The 7,945-nt window shown below is 41.9% G+C and overlaps 1 pseudogene across 1 annotated transcript; it reads right to left on the bottom strand.

Moving 5' to 3' along the window:
• Positions 1-727: 727 nt before the first annotated feature.
• On the bottom strand, positions 728-7,582 carry LOC144655323 (uncharacterized; annotated as a pseudogene). Its single transcript, XR_013571069.1, has 2 exons — positions 7,530-7,582; positions 728-2,454 (listed from the first exon to the last, which is right to left on the bottom strand). The product of XR_013571069.1 is annotated as an uncharacterized LOC144655323 (transcript).
• Between the last annotated feature and the right edge of the window lie 363 nt (positions 7,583-7,945).

The following is a 7,945-nucleotide window of genomic DNA, read 5'->3' as shown; positions in this document are numbered from 1 at the left end:
GTTGTCACTTGAGAAACCACTTTTCACTGTATCATATAACACAATGTAAAATGACTAGTAAAAAAAATCACCATATCCCCCAAATAATCCCCAAACTAACAAAACCGGACCGGTAGAGAACCATACATACAGGATTCTCTCTAAGCTATACAAACAAAACCTGTTTGGTAACAGTTCGTTCTTTTTGTAATTACAGGGAACTTGAACACTCAGCTGAACATAATCCGCAACATTAATAGTTCGTACATTTCATCGGCTACTCACATACTAGATAGACCATATTTCAAAGCAACACAACTACTGGCTAAAAATATCTTTAAACAGATTACCAGTTCGTTCAACTGAGTCAGTAGTTACATAACATTGAAAGAGGTACACTATCTGAAATATCAAACAATCCAAGGAGATTAGCCAAAATAAGCATGATAAAAGAAAAAGAAATTTTAAATGGAAGTTACCCGATTTTAAAGTCACCCTGTAAAGAACTCACCAGATTGCTAAGAAGTTGGACAAGTGCGAACTACAAGGTGCTACCTTAGAAGATTGAAAGTCCAACCGATCTTTGATAACCATGTGATGTCCAAAGAAGAGAGGCATAATTCAGCAACCGCTTTTTACGTCTGCCCGTCCGACAGAATCTCGGATGAGATCTATTCATTTATTAATTTTTATATATTGCCCGCTGCTGAACCATGGAAATAAGACACTACAAAAACACTAACAAACACTAAAAAACGATTACAAGAAAAGCAAGTGTGAGAAATACAGCTTAGAATGACGTTTCCCTTTTAGAGCGTTGCTTTTATCTCATATGATCATCGTAATGTAGAGCGAGGCATTCCTTACTGCTTAATTCCTCCTGACAAATCCAACAGGTGAGGCTTTCAACTTGGCTTGAATTTTCTGCAGTCAAAGAAAACAACGTACGGGATATTTCGCTACTGTGAGTTGTTGTTGTTGATTCCTGAACGTGTCTTCCTTGTTCAAGGTGCTTATCATGCTGTTTCCGTTTTAATAAACTGTCTCTTGCATGCCTTTCCTCATGTTTCTTGCAATTTGATGATCGGTCAAAGCTCTTTCCACAATGCTTGCACGTATGCAGCTTCATGCCTGTGTGCGTTCGTTCATGTTGCTTGCAATTTGATGACCAGCTAAAGCACTTATTGCAATGCTTGCATGTATACGGCTTCACTCTCTGTGTGAGTTTGTTCATGGTCTTTTGCAATGTCATCTGACCGGCTAAAGGACTTATTGCAATGCTTGCATGCATACGCCTTCTCTCCTGTGTGAGTTCGTTCATGGACTTTGCATTCATATGACCGGCTAAAGCACTTATTGCAATGCTTGCATGTGTACGGCTTCTCTCCTGTGTGAGTTCGTTCATGCGTTTTGCAATGTTTTGACTGGCTAAAGCACTTATTGCAATGCTTGCATGTGTACGGCTTCTCTCCTGTGTGAGTTCGTTCATGCGTTTTGCAATGTTTTGACTGGCTAAAGCACTTATTGCAATGCTTGCATGTATACGGCTTCTCTCCTGTGTGAGTTCGTTCATGTATTTTACAATCTGATGAAGTCCTAAAGCAGTTATTGCAATGCTTGCATGTATACGGCTTTTCTCCTGTGTGAGTTCGTTCATGCGTTTTGCAATGTTTTGACTGGCTAAAGCACTTATTGCAATGCTTGCATAAATACGGCTTCTCTCTTGTGTGAGTCCGTTCATGTTGTTTGCAATGTGCTGACCGGCTAAAGCACTTCTTGCAATGCTTGCATGTGTACGGCTTTTCTCCTGTGTGAGTCCGTTCATGTTGTTTGCAATGTGCTGACCGGCTAAGCACTTCTTGCAATGCTTGCATGTGTACGGCTTTTCTCCTGTGTGAGTCCGTTCATGTTGTTTGCAATGTGCTGACTGGCTAAAGCACTTCTTGCAATGCTTGCATGTGTACGGCTTTTCTCCTGTGTGAGTCCGTTCATGTTGTTTGCAATGTGCTGACTGGCTAAAGCACTTATTGCAATGCTTGCATGTATACGGCTTCTCTCCTGTGTGAGTTCGTTCATGTATTTTACAATCTGATGAAGTCCTAAAGCACTTATTGCAATGCTTGCATGTATACGGCTTCTCTCCTGTGTGAGTTCGTTCATGGACTTTGCATTCATATGACCGGCTAAAGCACTTATTGCAATGCTTGCATGTAAACGGCTTTTCTCCTCTGCTTGTTCGTTCATGGTTTAAGATCTGCTTACACTCTTGTTCCTTCCCTCGTATGTTCGTTGTCATATTAATCAAATAAGGTTTTGATTTGCTTAACCTCTGTGCGATTATACGTCGAAGAACATTTCATTCGCTCAAAGGAGATTTGCGCTTGATACCCTTTCAAGGCATATTGTTGCGTAGTAACTCTGTCAACTTTGCTGTCAAAGATCGGATCGCTACATACTAGATGCTTGTACGTATTCCTAAGGAAATAACAAAGAAAATTTTAGTACGAGTTTTGTCATTATTATTGGTAGTATTATCAGACAATCTAGTTGTTTTACTTACTCTAGTACCGGACGTTAAAATACAAGAGACAAACGTGAGTTTTTCAAAAAATAGTTTGATTTGGATTTCGAACCTAGTAAATGGTCTAGTTTGACAAGAATCTCTCTGTATCTCAGTAGCAATACTACTCAACTAGTGTGCGAACGGTTAAAGGTTTGACTCCCGCCAGGGACTCAGATTTTTTTCGTGGGGACAACTCTGAAACTGAATTAACGTCTTTCTCAAAAATCGTTTATTGCTTACACAACTTTGTAAGGGAGGCTTATAAACGGGAGGGCTTATATCCGGGGGGGGGGGGACTTATAAGCGGAATAAAAAACGTTTCGAAATGAGCTAGAGCAGCGTTGATCGAAATACATTTTCCATTAACTGATTTTGATTTAAGCTTTAAAGACTCATAATAAATCAACTATTTATTTCAAAATTTGCAACGATATTGGGAGAGGGGGCCTTATATCCAGGGGAGCTTGTAGCTTGTATTTTTTCTCTACAGGTAGATGGGCCTATTACTGGGAGGCTTATAAGCGGGAAAGGGGACTTATAACCGGAATTTTACCGTATAAACATTTTTTTTCACGAGCGTGCCTTGCGATTGAGTTGGCTGTAGTCATCTCGAGAAATCATCTTTATGTTAGCAAATCATCTCACGAAATCTCTCACGAAATCATCTTACAAAGTATCGATAAAATAAATATTGCTAGTTTTTTGGGGGGTAAAAAAAAGACTGGAGGACAAATTATTTTTGTCTCCTGTTTCTCAGGCATGCTATAATGGGCGTTATAGTTCACCACTAAATTTTCTCTGATTCTGATTGGTTTAAATTGAACACGTGACGCGATAGTGCCCGTCCGCCGGAGGGCACTATCAGCTCATAGTGCCCTCCCGTGAAAAATGCCCGGATCGATAGTGCCCGCCCGTGACTGTTTATTGTAAACAAGCTGCCTGCAGACAAAAAAACCCAACCAAATTCACTGCATTTAGTGGGTTTCTTGTCTGGTTTTGTTTCGTTTGTTAAATTTCGGCTTTCAATTGAGTTTTTTATCCTGAAAAGTAAAAATAATTCACGATGCTTGGAAGAAAATTTAGTGGTGAACAATAAAGACAATAGAGTGTTTCTGTCTCGGAACTATCGGTCTGATAGTTGCCCCTTGGAAATTTGATGTTCTTAAAACTAGCATATTTTCAATATTTTCCCTCGAAGCTTCGCCTCTTGGGCTAATATTTGTTTTAAGAACATCAAATTTCCACGGGGCAACTATCAGCCGAGAGTTCCTCGACAGAAACACTCTATTGTTAAAATATTCAATACAGTAAAACCCCGAGAGTAAGAACCTACATTTTGCCAAGTTAGCCTAGAAGGGTTCTTACATTAATTGTAATTAGCACAAATTTAGGCTTTTTAGATTCTTAATAGGTTCTTATTTTCTTAAGAAAAATTCATATTGTTTCAATGTTACATTGTTGCCAGCGGTATTCAGCCTTTCCGTTATATCAAATTTGCATACCATTTTAATGATATTTATGTGATTGTATCAATAATAAAAACTTATAATTTCAACAGTAGCATTAACATTGTAACTGGAGTGATAAGACTCCTAATGGCCTCCAAAGAAGATCCATCGATTTTAGACATCAAGAACCTGTTTCCAAATTTTAGGCTAAAGAGGTTCTTATACAGAGGGTGTCTAACTGGCAATTTTAAGCCTAACAGGTTCTTAAAAATTAGGTTCTTACTCATGGGTTTTTAAGGCAATCAAAACTCTGAAAATAATCAATCTAATGATCCAGTTTTTTAGTATTTTTATATATGTTATAGGTGCATAAATGTATGTAAATCCTGTCCAACTAGATTAATTACTATAAATTATATGTTCATCAGACTAACTTAGCTCCACATAGTTATTTCAGGTGCCTACTAACCAACCTTTCTGTTAATTATAGGTGTCAGGTTTAACTATTTTCTTTCAGTTCAGTTCAGGGTACAATTTCACTTCCAGTGCAAAGATTAAATACACGTACAATCAAGCATGTATTAAGCAGACACACTTGGAAGGAACGGTCAGTGTGTTTATTTAATTTCCTTTCTGTGTCCTTGGGGGTGCTACCTGTATGTTTGAGCTCCTCTATGGGTATTTCCAAAGAAAGAAATCGAAGATGCTGCGATTACTGCAGAAAAAGCAAAGATCTCAAGACTGAAGAGAAGATTTAAGCTTCGACCTTTTGGGGTCGTATAAATGTAAACTTGAAAAGAAAATAAATGCCGTAAGTTTCATTAAAAAAAAAAAAACAGTAGAATGTTGGCAACAAATCCAAATAATCGTTAATTTTCCTTGTTATTGTTTTTTACCAACTGTATCCTTTTTGTTTGCAATTTGTTGTTGAAGTGAGATATTTTTTCTCAGCTGTGAATTACACTGATTATACTGTCTTGCAGTTTCAATCCATAAAATGAAGATCTGCTTTAAATCCTAGATTTGCACAAAAACTGCGACGAAAACGAAGGCTGCGGGTGGCTGCGGGTACCCATATAAATGAGGGTGCCCATTTATACAAAGGCTCATGCTATAAAGCTTTATAGGAAAACACAGTCAGGCCATCCCCTTTTTTCATTTATCGTCGCATGTGTTTTCTGTTTTTGGGTCGGTCAGTCGGAATTAAAAAAAAAAAGACAAAAAAAGTGGATAAGGAGTCTGGAACTAAGAGGCCCGGTACCTCAGCATAATATCCGGGGAGCCTAGAAACAAGAAGACATGGTTACAAGGTCAACATGGCGGCAATGGAGGAAGGAAAAATCGACGTCGTGGGTAAACTGAAACAAGAACAGCATAAAAAGAATGAACCATTATTTAAAATAATGTGTCATTGCCTTCATTACTTTCTGTATAACATTTTTTTTTGAAAGCGCGAAAATCTGGGTCAGTCGGACGACGCTAAACAGAGAAAATCAAAGATCTCTTCGAGATATCGACTTTTTTGCAGTTGAGTAGAAGGTCCGCTTGTCCTATAAGATTCAACTCTTAACATTTTTTATTTCCGCTCTCCACGCGGTGCCACTCCTTCTTGGTAAACTTCCTTCAAATTTTCCTAATCTCTCATCAATCTTCCAGGGGTTACGCACCACCTTCTCGTCACCATCCACTTGACCACTTCTCCTCCTCCTACACTCCCTCTCCTCTCACATCTTGCGCTCACTACACTCCCACTCACCTACCCCCACCTCTCCCTTCCCCTCTCATTGCGGCACTGGGCACGATCAACATCATCTCACTTCCCCCACTCTGTGGTCACATCTCCATCTAGGGCTGATATTTATGCAACCTCACACTCCTCCACCACAAACACAAACCTCTCCCCCCCTCCTGACCCATCTCAGCCTCCTCCGCGGAGGCCCTGATCTACCACTAACACTCCTCCAGCTGACTCAAGGACTCCACGTCCCCCTCTATCTTTCGACAATCGACCGCGATCTCCTCCCTTCCTCCCTTTCCCCTTCCTCCCCCCCTTCCTCCCTCCCCCTCCCCTTCCCTCACCGGACCTTCAGCCTTCCCCCTCCTTTTCGCGGTCCCTCTCTTGCTCCCCGCACACACTATCACCTTTCGATACACCTCTCTCTTTCCTCCCTGCTTCCTCCCCTTACTCCAACCCCGTCCCCTTGCCCTCCGACGCCCCTCCCCAACCTCGCTCGTCTCCACTAAGGAACCAGATCTTCACCGTCACCCTCCCAACCTACTCACACAGACGCAAGATCAACTAAGTGAGTGAAACTACCGGAGATCGCTGACAGTCTCATACACTCAACTCAGCTTCACTCTCGCGGCGGTCGCCCGGGTCGCGTCTCGCTCCCACGCTTGAGCACCATTTTTCCCCCGCCCGTGCTCGCGTCCGTGACTCTCGTAGTGGTGTGTGCTGGGTCGCGGTCTTCGTGTTCGCTGTGTGGTTGGGCGTCTTTTTGTGGGGGGGGGGGATTGTTGGGTCCTGGGCCCCCCTCCAGGCCTGGGTGCCCCCCTCTCTCGTGTCCCCCCCCCCTCATTCTCCCTTCCTCTTTGCTGTCTCTCCCTGCCGATCCACTGTCCGCCCTGCGTCCTGTGAGTGTGTGTCTCCTCTCTCCTGGTGGTCCTCTCGTCCGTCCTGTCCGTGGGCGTCTGGTCATCTCTGCTGCAGTGTCATGTCAGTTCAGGGCGTTGGAGTGGGGTTTCTGTCTCACTGTGTCGTGGGTATGGCATGTCTTGCATCTCACTGTTTCACTTGTGTTTGCACTTCTTTCTTTCCCACTCCTCTTCCCCCATACTTCTTCCCCCCCTCCCCCGCCTCCCCCCTTCTTTCCCTCCCCCTCTCTTTCTGGTCCCTTAGCGCCTAAAGACTTTCTAGTGTTGCGTTCTTTCGTTTTCTTCGCTGCCTTCGCCCCTTCTTCTTTTGGTTGTGCGTGATTTGGGCTACTCACGTTTTATTCTTATATTGTTGCGTCCTTTTTTCTCCTGGTGCTGAGCAAACTATAGAGTGACACTTTCAGTCCGCGCTAGATCACCCAACGGAAAGTTTCCCTTGAGAATACAGTCCCTTGAGAGTTAACAAGAATGCAATCCCTTCCGGTTAGATTTTGCCAGTCGCTATTCTCTCTTTTCTTGTAAACAAGCAAAGTCGAAAAAAGGGGATGGCCTCAGACTGGAAAGAAAACATTAGAATAGAATTACTCTTAAAGTAGGGTTTAATTTAATAATGCACAAACACTTGTTGTGCAGTTATTGAGTCAGTTACAATAAATTCCCAGAAACATGTACATTTCCCCGGTACTAAGTGCCTAGATAAGTAAAAAAAGTGTTTACATCGATCTGCAGAGTGCAGCTGGATCGAAGAACCACTTTTTTAAAAGTCTTTTTACTCGTTGTTGCAATTAGAATTCCTCCTGTTTATTTAGTGAGACGAAAACAGGTAGCTCTGTATTCTAAAGCTTAGTTAGATATGAGAAAGGTATTCAAATTGACTCTCTTACCTTTATAAAACAGCGAGAATAACTTCGACGCAAACAAATCACATGAACGCCGCCATTACAGTGATTATACTAGTGCCCAGTCTCCCGCTTGTCTCCAGAAATATCTCGGTTGGGTCACCTCAGTTGGTTCGGTTGGATCGGGACGGGAAACTGGAAGGAGTGATCTTTAGACGCCTCTTTACACAAAATACTCCCGTGCAGTTAGAAAGAAACACTACCATGTATAAACGAAAGAGACTAATAATGTTCGATGAGATCTATTAGTTTAAGATATACAAAGCCGCTTTGAGCAAGACACCGTTTGACCTTAAGCTTGCTCGCGCGCATCGTATGTCGTTTATCCGATCCCACGCTACAATATAACACAACCTTTGTTGAGACGACAAAAAGGGAAACCTAAAAGAAAATTAAAAATA

This window comes from Oculina patagonica, chromosome 5, assembly GCF_052425735.1.
Source record: "Oculina patagonica isolate OP01 chromosome 5, crgOcupat, whole genome shotgun sequence".
NCBI classification, from domain to species: Eukaryota; Metazoa; Cnidaria; class Anthozoa; order Scleractinia; family Oculinidae; genus Oculina; species Oculina patagonica.
The sequence above is the reverse complement of the archived record's forward strand: the minus strand, read 5'-3'. Positions and strand labels throughout refer to the sequence as shown.